Source organism: Pan troglodytes, chromosome X (assembly GCF_028858775.2).
Source record: "Pan troglodytes isolate AG18354 chromosome X, NHGRI_mPanTro3-v2.0_pri, whole genome shotgun sequence".
Classification (NCBI taxonomy): domain Eukaryota; kingdom Metazoa; phylum Chordata; class Mammalia; order Primates; family Hominidae; genus Pan; species Pan troglodytes.
The window spans coordinates 47,537,087-47,555,803 of record NC_072421.2 but is presented as its reverse complement, the minus strand read 5'-3'; positions in this window follow the sequence as shown (position 1 = coordinate 47,555,803).

Below are 18,717 nucleotides of genomic sequence, written 5' to 3'. Positions count from 1 at the left end.
TCTGGCAATGTCTGCCTTTGTATTGGAGTGTTTAAACCACTTATATTTAATGTCATATTGATGTGGTAGTTAGATTTGATTCTATCACCTTCCTATTTGTTTTCTATTTGTCCCGTCTGTTCTTTGTTCCAAATTTAATTTTTTTCTGTGTTCTTTTGGATCAATTAAATACATTTATGATTCTATTTCATGTCTTTTGTTGTCTAATAAGCTATAAGTCTTTGTTTTATTGCTTTAGTGGTTGCCTTATATAGTATACATTGTTATACTATATAGTATATATTGTTACTATATTTATACATATAGGGTTTATAGTATACATTGTTAACTTATCAGAGTCCACTTTCAAGGGGTATATCACTTCATGTGTAGTATTAAAAAACCTTACAATATTATACTTTTATCTCTCTCCTTTTAGCCTTTATGCTATTAGTTAATGCGTTCCACTTTTATATATGTTGTAAACCTTAAGGAGCCAATTATATTTTTAAAATATTTAAATAATAGAAAATACATATATTTATCCATATAATTACCATTTATTTATTTACAACTGGAGAATTTTCCTTTTGCTTGATGCATTTCTGTAACATTTCTTTTTTTCTTTTCTTTTTTTTTTTTTTGAGATGGAGTCTCGCTCTGTTGCCCAGGCTGGAGTGTAGTGGCGTGATCTTGGCTCACTGCAACCTCCACCTCCTGGGTTCGAGCGATTATTTTGCCTCAGCCTCCCAAGTAGCTGGGACTACAGGCACATGCCACCACACCCAGCTAATTTTTGTATTTTTAGTAGAGATGGGGTTTCACCTTATTGGCCAGGTTGGTCTTGAACTCCTGACCTCGTGATCCGCCTGCCTCAGCCTCCCAAAGTGCTGGGATTATAGGCATGAGCCACCGCGCCCGGCTTCTGTAACATTTCTTATAGTGTGGCTCACTGTAGCTTCAACCTCCTGAACTAAAGCAATTCTCCTTCCTCAGTCTCCAAATAGCTGTGACTACAGGCATGTGCTACCACACCTGGCTAATTATTTTATGCTTTTGTAGAGATGGGGGTCTCGATGCTACTCATTTTTGTATGGTGATTTTGTATCCTGCAACTTTCCTGAATTTGTTCATCAGTTCTAATAGTTTTTTGGTGGAGTCTTTAGGTTTTTCCAAATATAAGCTCAGATCATCTGCAAAAAAGTATAATTTGATTTCTTCCTTTCCACTTTGGATGCCCTTTTTCCTTTCTCTCTCTCTCTCTTTCGTTTTTTTCTTTGAGACGAAGTCTCGCTTTGTCACCCAGGCTGGAGTGCAGTGGCTCGATCTTGGCTCACTACAACCTCTGCCTCCTGGATTCAAGTGATTATCTCCTGCCTCAGCCTCTGGAGTAGCTGGGATTATAGGCGCACGCCACCACACCCAGCTAATTTTTTTTGCATTTTTTGTAGAGACGGGGTTTCACCATGTTGGCTAGGCTGGTCTTGAACTGACCTCAGTTAATCCGCCCACCTTGGCCTCCCAAAGTGTTGGGATTACAGTTGTGAGTCATCCTGCCCCGCCATATTTCTTTCTCTTGTCTGATTATTCTAGCTAGGACTTCCAGTGCTATGTTGAGTAACAGTGGTGAAAGTGGGCATCCTTGTCTTGTTCCAGGTCTTAGAGGAAAGGCTTTCAGTTTTTCCCCATTCAGAATGACACTAGCTGTAGGTCTATCATATACGGTTTCATTGTGTTGAGATATGTTCCTTCTACACTCAGTTTTTTGAGGATTGTTATCATGAAGGGATGTTGAGCTTTATCAATTCCTGCCATTTGGTTGTTTGTTTTCTGATTGTTTTGTGGTCTTCTCTTCCTCCTTTCCTTTTTCCTGTCTTCCTTTTAGTGAGGGTGGTTTTCTCAGGTGGTATGTTTTAATTTCTTGCTTTTTTATTTTTTGTGTATCTGTTGTATGTTTTTTGATTTGAGGTTACCATGAACCTTGCAAATATCTTATAACCCATTATTTTAAACTCATGACAAAGTAACACTGATGGTATAAACATACAAACAAACAAACAAGCAAAGAGAAAACTAATAAAAACTCCTACACTTTAACCTCATCCCCCATTTTTTAACTTTTTGTTGTTCCTATTTCTATCTTATTGTACTATGTCTTGAAATGTTGTCGTAGTTATCATTTTCAACTGGCACATCTTTTAGTGTTTTTTTTTTTGTTTTGTTTTTTTTGTTTTTTTTGTTTTTTTTTTGAGATGGAGTTTCACTCTTGTTGCCCAGGCTGGAGTGCAATGGCGCGATCTCGGCTCACGAAAAACTCTGCCTCCTGGGTTCAAGCGATTCTCCTGCCTCAGCCTCCCGAGTAGCTGGGATTACAGGCATGTGCCACTATGCCTGGCTAATTTTGTATTTTCAGTAGAGATAGGGTTTCTCCATATTGGTCAGGCTGGTCTTGAACTCCTGACCTCAGGTGATCTGCCTGCCTTGGCCTCCCAAAGTGCTGGGATTACAGGCGTGAGCCACTGTGCCCAGCCTCCTTCAGGACTTTAAATATGTCATGCCATTATCTCCTGGCTTGTAAGGTTTCCACTGAGAAGTCTGCTGCCAGATGTATTAGAGCTCCATAGTGTTATTTGTTTCTTTTCTCTTGCTGATTTTAAGGTCTTTTCTTTATCCTTGTCCCTTGGGGTTTTATTATTATTTTTGAGACAGGATCTTGCTCTGTTGCCCGGGCTGGAGTGCAGTGGTGCAATCATGGCTCACTACAGCCTTGGCTTCCTGAGCTCAAGTGATCCTCCCATCTCAGCCTCTCAAGTAGCTGGGACTACAGGCGCATGACCCCACATCTGGCTAAATTTTGTGGGGTTTTTTTTGGGTAGAAAGAAATGGGATTTTGCCATGTTGCCCAGGCTGGTCTCAAACTCCTGGGGTCACGTGATTTACCCACCTCAGCCTCCCAGAAAGCTAGGATTACAGGCATGAGCTGACACGCCTGGCCAGGAGTTTGATTATTAAATATCCTAAGGTAGTCTTATTTTGGTTAAATCTGCTTGGTGTTCTGTAACCTTGTACTTGAATATTGAAATCTTTCTCTATGTTTGGGACGTTCTCTGTTATTAGCCCTTAACAGAAAACTTTTTTCCCTATCTCTCTTTCTGTCTCCTTTTTAAGGCCAATAACTTTTAGATTTGCCCTTTGAGGCTATTTTCTGGATTCTGTAGGCATTCTTCTTTCTTTTTTGTTCTTTTTTCTTTCTTTCTTTCTTTCTTTTTTTTTTTATGAGATGGAGTCTTATTCTGTCACCCAGGCTGGAGTGCAATGGCGCGATCTCAGCTCACTGCAACCTCTGCCTCCTGGGCTCAAGTGATGCTCCTGCCTCAGCCCCCCGAGTAGCTGAGATTACAGGCCTGGCTAATTTTTATATATTTAGTAGAGGTGGGGTTTCACCATCTTGGCCAGGCTGGTCTCGAACTCCTGACCTTGTGATCCGCCCACCTCGGCCTCCCAAAGTGCTGGGATTACAGGCGTGAGCCACCACGCCCGGCGTCTTTTTTCTTTGTCTCCTCTGACTATGTGTTTTCAAATAGCCTATCTTCAAGCTCACTAATTATTTCCTCTGCTTGATCAATTCTGCTATTAAATGACTCTGATGCATTCTTCAGTCTGTCAATTGCATTTTTCAGCTCCAGAATTTCTGCTTTATTCTTTTTTCATTATTGCAATGTCTTTGTTAAATTTATCTGATAGGATTCTGAATTCCTTCTTTATGTTATCTTGAGTTTCTGTGAGTTTCCTCAAGTCAGCTATTTTGAATTCTCTGTATGAGAGGTCACATATCTCTGTCTTTCCAGGATTGATCCCTGGTGTCTTATGTAGTTCATTTGGTAAGGTCATGTTTTCCTGGGTGGTCATAATGCTTGCCTGGGCATTGATGAGTTAGGTATTTACTGCAATCTTTGCATCCTGGGCTTGTTTGTACCCATCCTTCTTGGGAAGCCTTTCCAGGCATTCAAAGGCACTTGGGTGTTGTGATCTATGTTTTTTGTCATTGAAGCCATATTTGCATTGGGGGGACTCCAAGCCCAATAACACTGTGGCTCTTGTAGACTCGTAGAGGTATCACCTTTGTGGTCTTGGATAAGATCCAAAAGATTCCTTTGGATTACCAGGGAAACATTCTTGTTCTCTTCCTTTACTTTCTCCCAAACACACAGTTTCTCTCTCTGTTCTGAGCCACCTAGAGCTAGGGGAGAGGTGACACAAACACCCCGGTGGCCACCACCAGTGGGACTGCCCCAGGTCAAACCTGAAGCCAGCTCAGCACTGAGTCGTGCCCAAGGCCCATGGTAACCACTGCCTGGCTACCACTAATGTCCACTCAAGGTCCTAGAGCTCTACAATGAGCAGGTGGCAATGCCAGCCTGGCTTGTGTCCTTCCCTTCAGAGCAGCAAGTTTCCCCAGTCTTGAGCAGGCCTAGAGATGCCATCCAGGAGCCAGGGCCTCGGCATGGAAACCTTGTGAATCTACCTGGTACTCTATTTTATGGTGGCTGAGCTGGCACCCAAGCCACAAGACAAAGTCATTCTCACTCTTCCTTCCCCTTTCCATAAGCAAAGGAGTCTCTCTCCATGGCCAAAACTGACCCAGGTCCTTGGCAAATATTGCCTGGCTACCATTGCTATTCACTCAGTGCCCATGGGCTCCTTATTCAGCTTGTTGTGAATGCTGTCAGGCCTGCAACTCACTCTTCAGGCTAGTGGGCTTTCCTCTGGCCCAGGGAAGGTCCAGAAATGTTGTCTAAGAGCCAAGGCCTGGAATCAGGGACCCCAAGAGCCTATTTGGTGCTCTACCCCCATGTGGTGAAGTGGAACATAAACTGCAAGACGAAGTCCCCTTTACTCTTTCCTCTCCTTTCCTCAAGCAGAGGGGGTCTTTCCCTGTGGCCACCACAGCAGGGAATATGCTGGGTCACACCTAAAGCCAGCATGTTTCAGGGTCTTACCCAAGGCCCATGGTGTACTACCTGGGTACCACTGTTTGTTATTCAGGGCCCGGGGGCTCTTTAGTCAGCAGATGTTGAATTATACCAGGACTAGAGCCTTCCCTTCAAGGCAGCAGGTTCTCTTATGGCCCAAAGTGTGTCTAGAAATGTCATTTGGGGCCAGGCGCAGTGGCTCACGCCTGTAATCCCAGCACTTTAGGAGGCCAAGGTGGGCGGATCACTTGAGGCCAGGAGTTTGAGACCAGCCTGGCCAACATGGTGAAACCCCGTCTGTACTAAAAATACAAAAATTAGCCAGGCGTGGTGGCACGTGACTGTAATCCCAGCTACTTGGGAGGCTGAGGCAGGGAGAATTGCTTGAACCCGGGAGGCGGAGTTTGCAGTGAGCCGAGATCGCACCACTGCACTCCAGCCTGGGTGACAGAATGAGACTCCTTCTAAAAAAAGTGTGAAAAATGTCATCTGGGAGCTAGGGCCTGGAATGGGGACTTCAGGACTCTGCCTGGTGCCATATCCTACTGTGGCTGAGCTGGCTTCCAAGTTGCAAGAAAAAGTCCTCTTTACTCTCCCCGCTCCTCTCCTCAAGTAGAGGAAAGGAATCTCTTTCAGTGGTTTGAGCTGCACTGCTTGGGGTTGGGACAGGGGTGGCTCAAGCACTCCCTTGGCCACCCCAGCTGATGTTTCACTGGGTTGTGTGTCCAAATCCACTGGCTCCAAGCCCAGCACAGCAACAGGACTTGCCCAGGAACGGCAGTCCTTGTAGCCCAGACTGACTTTCAAGTTTATTTAGGACTGCAGAGCACTTTAGCCCACGGTGGTGAGGCTTGCCAAAACTCAGGTTCTGACTGCTGGGATGGACAGTTTGCCTCTGGCTAGGGCTGGTCCAAGTGCTCCCCTTATGGGTGCCGGCTTAGTTCTCTCCGGTTTTTGCTTTCTGTTGTGACAGGGAAGCACCGAGTTCCAGCGCAAAGTCTCACGATTGCTGTGCTCTCCTGCCCCCAAGTGCACAGATTCTCTGTCTGTGCCACACACCTACTACCAGGGGATGGGGGCGGGGTGGTGTAGGTGATTCAAAGCTGTCTTCCCTACCCACTTTAGTGCCTCTTTCAGTGATAGGAAGTTAAAACCAGGTACTGTGATTGCTCACCTGATTTTTGGTTCTTATGAAGGTGCTTTATTGTGTGGATAGGTGTTCAATTCAGCATTCCTGTGAAGAGGATGATCAGGATGCTTTTATTCAGCCATCTTGCTCCCTAGGTTGACAGTTTTTAAAATTCATTCTTTTAAAAATGTTGCACCACTGGGTCATTTTTATATCTTCTATGTCTCTTGTTGAACTCTTATGAACTTGTGGAACATAGCTTTAATAACTCTTAATGTCCTTATCTGCTAATTAATTTATGCATCAAATCTGGGTTGGTTTTCCTTGATTGACTGTTGTCTTCATATTTTCCTGCCTTGTTGCATGATTAGTAAGCTTTTTTTTTTCCCCCCAAGATGGAGTCTTGCCCTATCACCCAGGCTGGAGTGCAGTGGTGCGATCTCAGCTCACTGCAACCTCCGCCTCCCGGGTTGAAGCAATTCTGTTGCCTCAGCCTCCTGAGTAGCTGGGATTACAGGTGCCTGTCACCACACTCAGCTAATTTTTGTATTTTTAGTAGAGACGGGGTTTTCCTATGTTGGCTAAGCTAGTCTTGAACTCCTGACCTCATGATCCACCTGCCTTGGCCTCCCAAAGTGCTGGGATTACAGGCGTGAGCCACCATGCCCGGCCTGACTAGTAAGTTTTTTGTTTGTTTGTTTTTAGAGACAGGGTCAGCTCTGTCACTCAGGCTGGAGTGCAGTGATGCCATCATAGCTCATTGCCTCCTTGAACTACTGAGTTCCAGCAATCCTCCCAAATAGCCTCTTGAATACCTAGTGAGAGGTGACAGCGTGCTGGCAGTCCTCACAGCCCTCGCTCGCTCGCTCTTGGCGCCTCCTCTGCCTGGGCTCCCACTTTGGCAGCACTTGAGGAGCCCTTCAGCCCACCGCTGCACTGTGGGAGCCCCTTTCTGGGCTGGCCAAGGCCAGAGCCGGCTCCCTCAGCTTGCGGGGAGGTGTGGAGGGAGAGGCGTGAGCGGGAACCGGGGCTGCGCGTGGCGCTTGCGGGCCAGCTGGAGTTCTGGGTGGGCGTGGGCTTGGCGGGCCCCGCACTCGGAGCAGCCGGCTGGCCCTGCCGGCCCCGGGCAATGAGGGGCTTAGCACCCGGGCTAGTGGCTGTGGAGGGTGTACTGGGTCCCCCAGCAGTGCCAGCCAACCAGTGCTGCGCTCGATTTCTTGCCGGGCCTTAGCTGCCTTCCCGCAGGGCAGGGCTCGGGACCTGCAGCCCACCATACCTGAGCCTCCCACCCCCTCCATGGGCTCCTGGGAGGCCAGAACCTCCCCGATGAGCACCACCTCCTGCTCCATGGCGCCCAGTCCCATCGACCACACAAGGGCTGAGGAGTGCGGGCGCACAGCGCGGGACTGGCAGGCAGCTCCACCAGCAGCCCCGGTGCGGGATCCACTGGGTGAAGCCAGCTGGGCTCCTGAGTCTGGTGGGGACGTGGAGAACTTTTATGTCTAGCTCAGGGATTGTAAATACACCAATCGGCACTCTGTATCTAGCTCAAGGTTTGTAAATACACCATCAGCACCCTAGCTGTGTCTAGCTCAGGGTTTGTGAATGTTACCAATCGACACTCTGTATCTAGCTACTCTGGTGGGGCCTTGGAGAACCTTTACGTCTAGCCCAGGGATTGTGAATACAGCAATCGACACTCTGTATCTAGCTACTCTGGTGGGGCCTTGGAGAACCTTTATGTCTAGCCCGGGGATTGTAAATACAGCAATCGACACTCTGTATCTAGCTACTCTGGTGGGGCCTTGGAGAACCTTTATGTCTAGCTCAGGGTTTGTGAATGCACCAATCGACACTCTGTATCTAGCTACTCTGGTGGGGCCTTGGAGAAACTTTATGTCTAGCCCGGGGATTGTAAATACAGCAATCGACACTCTGTATCTAGCTACTCTGGTGGGGCCTTGGAGAACCTTTACGTCTAGCCCAGGGATTGTAAATACAGCAATCGACACTCTGTATCTAGCTACTCTGGTGGGGCCTTGGAGAACCTTTATGTCTAGCCCGGGGATTGTAAATACAGCAATCGACACTCTGTATCTAGCTACTCTGGTGGGGCCTTGGAGAACCTTTATGTCTAGCCTAGGGATTGTAAATACAGCAATCGACACTCTGTATCTAGCTACTCTGGTGGGGCCTTGGAGAACCTTTGTGTCCACACTCTGTATCTAGCTAATCTGGTGGGGACGTGGAGAACCTTTGTGTCTAGCTCAGGGATTGTAAACGCACCAATCAGCGCCCTGTCAAAACAGACCACTCGGCTCTACCAATCAGCAGGATGTGGGTGGGGCCAGATAAGAGAATAAAAGCAGGCTGCCCGAGCCAGCAGTGGCAACCCGCTCCGGTCCCCTTCCACACTGTGGAAGCTTGGTTCTTTCGCTCTTTGCAATAAATCTTGCTACTGCTCACTCTTTGGGTCCACACTGCTTTTATGAGCTGTAACACTCACCACGAGGGTCTGCAGCTTCACTCCTGAAGCCAGCGAGACCACACGCCCACCGGGAGGAATGAACAACTCCAGAAGCACCGCCTTAAGAGCTGTAACACTCACCACGAAGGTCTGCAGCTTCACTCCTGAGCCAGCGAGACCACGAACCCACCAGAAGGAAGAAACTCCGAACACATCCGAACATCAGAAGGAACAAACTCCAGACGCGCCACCTTAAGAGCTGTAACACTCACCGCGAGGGTCTGCGGCTTCATTCTTGAAGTCAGTGAGACCAAGAACCCACCAATTCCGGACACACTAGGACTACAGGCATGCGCCACCACACCTAGCTAATTTTTGAATTTTTTGTAGGGACAGGGTCTTGCTATGTTGCCCAGGCTGCTCTGGAACTCCTGGCCTCAAATAATCCACCTTCCTCAGCCTTCTAAAGTACTGGGTTAGAGGCATGAGCCATTGTGCCTGGCCCCATTAAGTTTTTCTTTTCTTTTTTTGAGACGGAGTCTCACTCTGTCGCCCAGGGTGGAGTGCAGTGGCGCCATCTCGGCTCACTGATGTGGCCGCCTCCCGTGTTCAAGCGATTCTCCTCAGCCTCCCGAGTAGCTGGGATTACAGGCATGTGCCACCACACCTGGCTAATTTTTTTGTATTTTTAGTAGAGACAGGGTTTCACCATTTTGGACAGTCTGGTCTTGAACTTCTGACCTCAGGTGATCCACCCACCTCGGCCTTCCAAAGTGCTGAGATTACAGGCGTGAGCCACTGCACCTGGCCCTATTAAGTTTTGATTGGATGTCAAACATTGTGATTTTTTTTCTTTTTGGGTGCTGGATATTTTTGTATTCAATATAAATCTTCTTGAACTTTGTTGAGTTGCAGTTAAGTTTCCTTGGAAATATTTTTATCCTTTAAGGTCTAGCTTTTATGATCTGTTTGATGGAGTCGAGCAGTGCTTTGTGTAGGGCTAATTATTCTCCACAACTGAGAAAAGAACTTCCTGAGGACTCTACCCAATACCTCATAAATTATGTGTTTTTTCCAATCTGACTGGTGGGAGCAGGCACTATTACTGGCTCTGTGTGAGCATGAGGCACTATTCCCTCTAATCCTTTCAGGTGTTCTCTCCCTGGCCCCAGGCAGTTTCCTCACATGCATATACTGATCAGTAAGTACTCTTTTGAATACTGAAGGGTATGCTCTTCAGATCTCCAGGGTTCTCTGTCTATTAGGGTTCTCCAGAGAAACAGCACCAATGGGATATATTAGGATATATGTATCTATATCTATCTACCTACCTACCTATCTATCTATCCATCCCCAAAGATTTTAAGGAATTGGCTCACATGATTGTGGAGGCTGGCAAAGTTCAAAATCTTCAAGGTAGACCAGCAAGCTGGAGACCCAGGGAAGCATTGATGCTTTAGTGTGAGTCTGAAGGCAGTCTCCTGGCAGAATTCCCTCTTCTGGGGAGATCAGTCTTTTTCTATTAAGGTCTTCAGCTGATAGGATGAGGCCCGTGTGCATTATGGAGGGTAATCTGCTTTACTCAAAGTCTACTGATTCAATGTGAATCTCATTTAAAAACTACCTTCACAGAAACATCTAGAATAATGTTTCACCAAATATCTGGGTTCCAAGGCCTAGCCAGGTTGACATATAAAATTAACCATCACACTCTTTGTGTAGCTTTTTGCTTTCTGGTACTCTGTTCTATCAACTCTAGCTATTTTGATCTCCCAGAAGTCTTAGCTCCAAATCCTCAACTCAGGGAGTCAGGTGGGCTCTACCTCAGTTCTCCCATCTTGTGCCATAGCCTGAACACTTTCTCAAGGGGGCAAACTGGTCTTCCGGGTGTGGTGGCTCACGCCTCTAAATCCTAGCACTTTGGGAGACAAAGGCAGGAGGATCACTTGAGCCCAGGAGTTTGAGATCAGCCTGAGCAACACAGGGAGATGCTGTCTCTACTAAAAATTAAATAAAAAAATTAGCTGCATATGATGGTGCACGCCTGTAGTCCCAGCTACTCGGGAAGCTGAGGCAGGAGGATCCCTTGAGCCTAGGAGGTCGAGGCTGCAGTGAGCTGTGATCATGCCACATGCACTCCAGCCTGGGCAACATAGCGAGACCCTGTCTCAAAAAAAAAAAAAAAAAAAAAAAAAAAGGCAGTAAACTGGGGAATGGTAACTCTTCATCTCATTTGTTTCCCATCTCTCAGCCCTTGGTTGCCTGCTGTCCATTGTTCAAAACCTGTTGTTTCATGCATTTTTTTTTTTTTTTTTGGTTTATTTGGTTGTTTCAGGTGGGAGGGTAAATCTGATCCCTGTCCATCTTTGGGACAATCAAATCTGAATCATACATTCTTCTCCAGTATAGCCTCTCAATATCTCAATATGATTTAGAAGAAATCTAGATGAGACTAAGCAGTTTACCTTTTTTTTTTTTTTTTTTTTTTGAGACGGAGTCTCGCTCTGTCACCCAGGCTGGAGTGCAGTGGCGCCATCTCGGCTCACTGCAAGCTCTGCCTCCCGGGTTCATGCCATTCTCCTGCCTCAGCCTCCCGAGTAGCTGGGACCACAGGCGCCCGCCACCAAGCCTGGCTAATTTTTTTGTATTTTTAGTAGAGACAAGGTTTCACCATGTTAGCCAGGATGGTCTGGATCTCCTGACCTTGTGATCTGCCCGCCTCAGCCTCCCAAAGTGCTGGGATTACAGGTGTGAGCCACTGTGCCCGGTCAAGCAGTTTACTTTCAAATAACTTGGGCCCTAAAAAATTCTTAACTGATTAAAGTAAATCTAAATGAAACTGAGTAATTGATGTGAAAACAAGCTCAGAATCACACATTCTACTCCAATGTAACTTCTCAATATGAGTTAGAATAAATCCAGCAAAATTAAGCAATTTATGTATAAAATAACTTAGAATCACATATTTTCCCTAAATAAAATTTTATAGTGAGTTAATCTAGGTGAAACTAAGAGCTTTATTTTAAAATATTCAGAATCACAATTTTTTTCTCAAAAGTAATATCTTATGGAGAGTTAAGAGTATGTGAAGATGAAACTAAGCTGTATATGTACTAACAAGCACAAGATCAGACATAGTTCTAAAAAATAACTGCATATGGTGACTTAGTGCAACTCTAGGTAAAATTAAGCAATATAAATGAAAACAAGCTTAGAATGACACATTCTTCTCAAAAGTAATTTCCCACTGTGAGTTAGGGCAAAATTAGATGAAAAGAAGCAGCATGTCTTAAAACAAGCTCAGAACCTCACCTTCTTTGGCAAGGAAACCAATTCTTGAAAGTTTGAGCAAATTTAGATTAGTCTAAGCATAAGCATTATAAGTAAAGATGTGCTTAGAATCACACTTTCTTTTCTTTCTTTCTTTTCTTTCTTCTCTTTCTTTTTCTTCTTTCTTTCTTTCTTCCTTTTTTTTTTTTTTTTTTTTTTTTTGAGACAGTCTTGCTCTGTTGCCCAGGCTGGAGTGCAGTGGCGTGATCTTGGCTCACTGCAACCTCTGCCTCCTGGGTTCAAGTGATTCTCCTGCCTCAGCCTCTGGAACAGTTGGGACTACAGGCATGCGCCACTATGCCCGGCTAATTTTTTTGTGTTTTTAGTAGAGACAGGATTTCACCATGTTGGCCAGGCTCGTCTCAAACTCCCGACTTCAAGTGATCCGCCCGCCTTGGCCTCCCAAAGTGCTGGGATCACAAGCATGAGCCACTGCGCCTGGCCAAAATCACTCACACATTCTTCTTCCAAAGTAATTAACTTTTCTTTGTTTTTATTTTTATTTTTTTAAATTGAGACAGAGTCTCGCTCTGTCACCCTGGCTGGAGTGCAGTGGCACGATCTTGGCTCACTGCAACCTCCACTGCCCGAGTTCAAGCAATTCTCATGCCTCAGCCTCAGCCTCCCAAGTAGCCATGTGTCACCACACCCGGCTAATTTTTTTTGTATTTTTCGTGGAGACAGGTTTCACCATGTTAGCCAGGCTGGTCTTGAACGCCTGACCACAGGTGATCTGCCCACCTTGTTCTCCCAAAGTGCTGGGATTACAGGCGTGAGGCACTGCACCTGGTCCCAAAGTAACTTTTTACTGTGAGTTAGAATAAACTTAGATGAAATCAGAGTATTTGTGAGAATAAGCTCAGTGAAAAGACCAAAATAACGCATTCTTCTCAAAGTAACTTCTTATGGCTAATTGGAGAAAATATTATTATTATTATTATTATTATTATTATTATTATTATTTGAGATGGAGCTTCGCTCTGTGGCCCAGGCTGGAGTGCAGTGGTGCAATCTCGGCTCACTGCAACCTCCGCCTCCCGGGTTCAAGTGATTCTCCTGCCTCAGCTTCCCAAGTAGCTGGGATTACAGGTGCCCGCCACCACGCCCGGCTATTTTTTTTTGTATTTTTAGTAGAGATGGGGTTGCACCATGTTGGCCAGGCTGGTTTTGAACTCCTGACCTCAAGTGATCTGCCCTCCTCAGCCTCCCAAAGTGCTAGGATTAGAGGCATAAGCCACTGCACCTAGCCAGAAATCTTGTTATTATAAACAGTGTATACGAAAACAAGATCACGGCTGGGCACGTGATTACAGATCACGCCTGTAATCCCAGCACTTAGGGAGGCCGAGGCGGGTGGATCACTTGAGGTCAGGAGTTAGAGGCCAGCCTGGCCAACATGGTGAAACCCTGTCTCTACTAAAAATACAAAAACTAGCCGGAATGGTGGTTTGAGCCTGTAATCCCAGCTACTTGGGAGGCTAAGGCAGGAGAATTGCTTGAACTGGGACCTGGGAGGCGGAGGTTGCAGTGAGCCGAGATCACGCCACTGCACTCCAGCCTGGGCTACAGAGCGAGACTCTGTCTCAAAAACAAACAAACAAACAAAAACGAAACAAAACAAATAAACAAGATCAGTCAGAATAACACATTTTCCTACAAAGTCAGCATGAAGGTTAGGTTAAGGGATAATGTTAGTGTTAGGGTTATGGTTAGGTTTAGGATCAAGGTAAGGTTCAGGACCAGGGCAACAGTTAATTTCTTTTTAAAAAAAAATTTTTAAATTATAAATAGAGATGGGGTCTTGCTATGTTGCCCAGGCTGGTCTTTAACTGCTGGGCTCAAGCGATCTGCCCACCTCAGCCTCCCAAAGTGTTGGAATTACAGGCATGAGGCAAGACGCCTGGCCAGGAAACAGTTAATTTCACTATTAGGGTCAGGTTCATGGTCAGAGTTTGAGTATCAATTTCAGAATCGATGTCACGATGAGTCAAGTTCGTTTTCGGTATCAAGATTAGGGTTTAGCATCACGGTCAGGATTAGGGTCAGGGCAGGTTCTGGGTCATGGTCAATGTTCTGGTTAGGTTTAGGTCAGGGTCAGCTTCATGGTTAGGGATATGTTTAGGGTAAAGATCAAGTTTATGGTTAAGTTAGGGGTTATGGTTGAAGTCAGGGTCATGACCAGGTCATATTTAGGATCTAGTTTATGGTCAGCGTTAGCATTAAGGTTTATTTTTTTATTTTTATTTTTTTATTTTTTGAGACGGAGTCTTGCTCTGTCACCCAGGCTGGAGTGCAGTGGCACGATCTTGGCCCACTGCAACCTCCACCTCCTGGGTTCAAGCGATTCTCCTGCCTCAGCCTCCCTAGTAATTGGGATTATAGGCATGTACCACTGCGCCCAGCTAATTTTTGTGTTTTTAGTAGAGACAGGGGTTTTGCCATGTTGGCCAGGCTGGTCTTGAACTCCTGGCCTCAAGTGATCTGCCTGCCTTGGCTTCCCAAAGTGCTGGGCTTACAGGCATAAGCCACCATGCCTGGCCTAGCATTAAGGTTTATAGTCAGGTTTATAATCAGGTTTAGGATTATAATTAATGGGAGGGTCAGGTTCATGGTCAGGGTTAATGTTAGGGTTACGTTTAAGTTGAGGTCAATGTTCAGTTGTTCAATTTCAGGGTTAGGGCCAGAATTAGGTGTGGGTTAGAAACAGGGCTGGGGTTCCCTACTTGAGGTTGGTTAACTAGCTGACTGCAGCTGGGATTGGAGGAGCATATCCAGGGGATTTGGATCACCCTTGTTCCATTCCAACGAAGACCTCTTCTTTTTTTTTTGAGATGGAGTTTCACTCTTGTTGCCCAGACTGAAGTGCAGTGGCACAATCTTGGCCCACTGCAACCTCCACCTCCTGGGTTCAAGCGATTCTCCTGCCTCAGCCTCCTGGTAGTTGGGATTACAGGCATGTGCCACCACGCCTGGTTAATTTTTGTATTTTTAGTAGAGATGGGGTTTCACTATGTTGGCCAGGCTGGTCTTGAACTCCTGCCCTCAGGTGATCTGCCCGCCTCGGCCTACACAAAGTACTGGGATTATAGGCGTGAGCCACTGTGCCCGGTCCATGGAAGGCCTCTTCTAAAAGGCCTCTGAACTCTGTGTTGGCTGTTATGGACTTCCCAGAGATGCCCCTCACAAACAGCTTCTGCACCCTCTGCACAGATCCGTGGGACCTTCTGGTGCTGGTCTCGCTCCTCTCTGATGTCCCCATGTTATGAATGGGGATTGGAGACAACTGGGACTATGCGAAATAGCAAGCTATCTGCATACAGGGAAGCACAGTATGCAGTGATGGATGCCCCCACCCCCAACCTGGTCTGCTGTAGTCCCTCCTAAAAGGCTTCTTTCTTCACTGTGGAGGCCTTCAGGTGTTCATGAAGTCATTCTAGCTGCTATCTGATTTCTCCCAGCTGAGTAAAGGCTGGCTTGAAATAGCATGCTTAACCTGCTGCAGTTGGAGGAGCTTGGTCTAGAGGTAGGGACCAGCCCTGGATGTTGGGTCATCCCTCAAAAAGGCCTCTTGGCTGGCCGCAGTGGCTCACGCCTGTAATCCCAGCACTTTGGGAGGCCAAGGTGGGTGGATCACCTCAGGTCAGGAGTTCAAGACCAGCCTGGCCAACATGGTGAAACCCCATCTCTACTAAAAATACAAAAATTTGGTTGGGCATGGTGGCTCATGTCTGTAATCCCAACAGTTTGGGAGGCTGAGGCAGGCAGATCACCTGAGGTCAGGAGTTTGAGACCAGCCTGGCCAACATGGAGAAACCCTGTCTCTAATGAAAATACAAAAATTAGCCGGGTGTGGTGGTGCATGCCTGTAATCCCAGCTACTCAGGAGGCTGAGGCACAAGAATTGCTTGAATCTGGGAGGCAGAGGTTGCAGTGAGCCGAGATTGCGCCACTTTACTCCAGCCTGGGCGACAGAGCGAGACCCTGTCTCAAAAGAAAAGAAAAGAAAAAAAAAAGCCTCTATAACCTCCAGAGGTTGCTGGTGCTAGTCCTGCTGATTGCTGAGGAAGGAGCCTGGGAGCCCAGCATGCCTGTTCTCCATGGGAGCCTCGAAAGGACCAGCAAGCCTGTCCTACTTCTCTCTGACCTCACCTGCTGAGAGCTGGAGCTGGAAAGCCATGGGGTGGGGGTCACACAGTTAGTCTTGGCCAGGTGCAGTGGCTCATACCTGTAATCCCAGCACTTTGAGAGGCCGAGGCAGGAGGATCATTTGAGGCCAGGATCTCAAGACCAGCCTGGGCAACATGAAAAGACCACATCTCTACAAAAAATATAAAAATTAGCTGGGCATGATGGTGTGTGCTTGTAGTCCCAGCTACTCGGGAGGGTCGCTTAAGGCCAGGAATTTGAGGCTGCAGTGAGCTGAGATTGTACTACTGTACTCCAGCCTAGGCAACAGAGCAAGACCTTATATTGAAACAAACAAACAAAAAACCCCAAAACAGCCTCCTGAGGTGTGAGGAGCTTGATCTGGGGCTTTTGTACACCTAGAGATAGGTATCTGGAGGGGACCTTCAGAAAGGCCTTTGCACTTTATGCAGAAGCCCCTGGGGGCTGAGCAAGTCAATCTGGCTTCCAGACCATGGTGTGAGAGAGTGACCAGGACGATTGCAGGTGGCCAATTGGCTGGAGAGGATGGAGCCCAGATGGGTTTTCAAAGAGCCCTTGTTCCACAGAAGGTCTCCCTGAAAGTTCCCTTCCCCCCTCACAGTGGCCACTGGGGTCATCCCATGGGGTTCCATCACTCTTCAGCCTCCTCCATGTGATAAACTGGGCCGTAAGTCCCTGGTAGTTATTGGAAAGCCGGCTGGCTGCATGGAGTGGGTAGGGAGGCTTCTTGGGATATCAGATGCCCTCAGTTCCTGTAGTGCCCCTCCTGAAAGGCCACTGCACTCACCACGGAGAACCCCAGGGCTGATCTGTGCCATTCTCCCCAATTCTTTTCTTCCCTGCCCAAGAGATGGGGCCACTAAGTGCCCGAGTCAGGTTGTATGTCTAGCCACCTGTGTTGGGAAAGCATGTACTGGTGTTTGGCTTTGCTTCTGTTCCCCAGTGGGTCCTCCCTAAAGGGACTGGGCACCCTTAGTGTTAGCGCCTAGGGATTTTCCCATGTCAGTCTTGCTGCCCTCCAAACTCCTTTACCCAAGAAATAGGGCCACCAGGTGCCTGGGTTATTGTCTAAAGACCAGACAGACATAGAGGGTTGGGGATCCCTGCTCAGAGTTCTTATTGTTCCTGCTTTCCCTTAGGTCTGTTCTTTTTCTTTCTTTCTTTTTTTTTTTTTTGAGGTGGAGTTTTGTTCTTGTTGCCCAGGCTGGAGTGCAATGGTGCCGTCTTGGCTCACTGCAACCTCTGCCTCCCAGGTTCAAGCGATTCTCCTGCCTCAGACTCCCAAGTAGGCGGGATTACAGGCGCCCACCACCATGCCTAGCTAATTTTTTTGTATTTTTAGTAGAGATGGAGTTTCACCATGTTGGCCAGGCTGGTCTCAAACTCCTGACCTCAGGTGATCTGCCTGCCTCGGCCTCCCAAAGTGCTGGGATTACAGGCGTTGAGTCACTGTGCCCGGCCTCCCTTAGGTCTGTTCTAAAAGGACTCTGCATCCTCTGTGGAAGTCTCCAGGGCTACCTCTGTCAATCCCTCTCTTCTCCTTTCTCCCCTGCATGAGAAATGGGGTCACAAAATCCCCAGGCTGAGGTTGAATGGTAAGACAGCTTCAGTGACTGCTTATGACAGTTGGGACTTAGCCTCTGCAGAGAAAATTAGAGACTTCCTATCAGGACTATGAAGTGGGGACTTAGACTTGGGAGCTGAAATCAGAATTTAGCATCTGTAGGGGCAGTGGAGGAGAGTTGGTCCCTGGAGGGGGATTCGGGGAACCTAGTGCTGGTGGCATAAATTGGGACTTATCCTCTGGAGGCAGAGATCCCGACTTGCTTTCTGGCAAGATAGGTCAAGACTCAGCCTTGAAGCATAAAGTAGGACTTAGGTCCTAGAGCTATTAATGTGGAGTTAGCTTCTGAAGGGGGAACTGGGGACCTAGTAGTAGGCGACATAGTATCTGGCAGGGGGAAGGCAGGACTTAGTGTCTGGTGTGAGGAGTCTGGTGTTAGTGCCTGCCTGAGGACCCTAAACTCAGTGTCTGATGGGTGAGAATCAATGTCTAGAACTGTAAAGGGATTGAGGTTTTACCCTATTTTCAAGCCAACAAGATGTCTTATATCATGGAGGCAAGCAGAAGACAAGAGATTCCTTGGTCAGAGATAAAGGATTATACTATTCACAGCAAAAGCAGTAGCCAGAGTATCAGCATGATGTTTGGGCTGGTTTGCCATGCCCCCAGGTCTCAGATGGGTATGCAGGTGGGCCTAGATGCATGTGTGCGCACATAGTGGGGTTGTGTTATAGGAGAGGTACACTGAATGTGGTGGATTCATTGCTTTTATAATGAGCAGTGACAAGCTCTGCTTTTGTCTGGAAGGAGATATTACCTGATTTCTCAAGGGAGCTCATTGAGCCACTGCCTCTGTAAAGAGTGGTCAGGGACTCGCATTCTTGGCATGCCTAGCACAAATGTGCAGGGACCCTCAGGAACCATGGCGCATTGCCTTTTGGTAAGTCAGATTGACCAAATGGCCTGCTTTGTGATTTGATAAGATGTTCTGATTTGGGGGTTGACCATAAGTCTGGGTTCACAGGTTGATCAGATGTCTTGATTCAACCAACTGTTCCTTTTAGAAGTTTGGTTGACTAGATGTCCATTTAGATAATTGGCCAAAAAA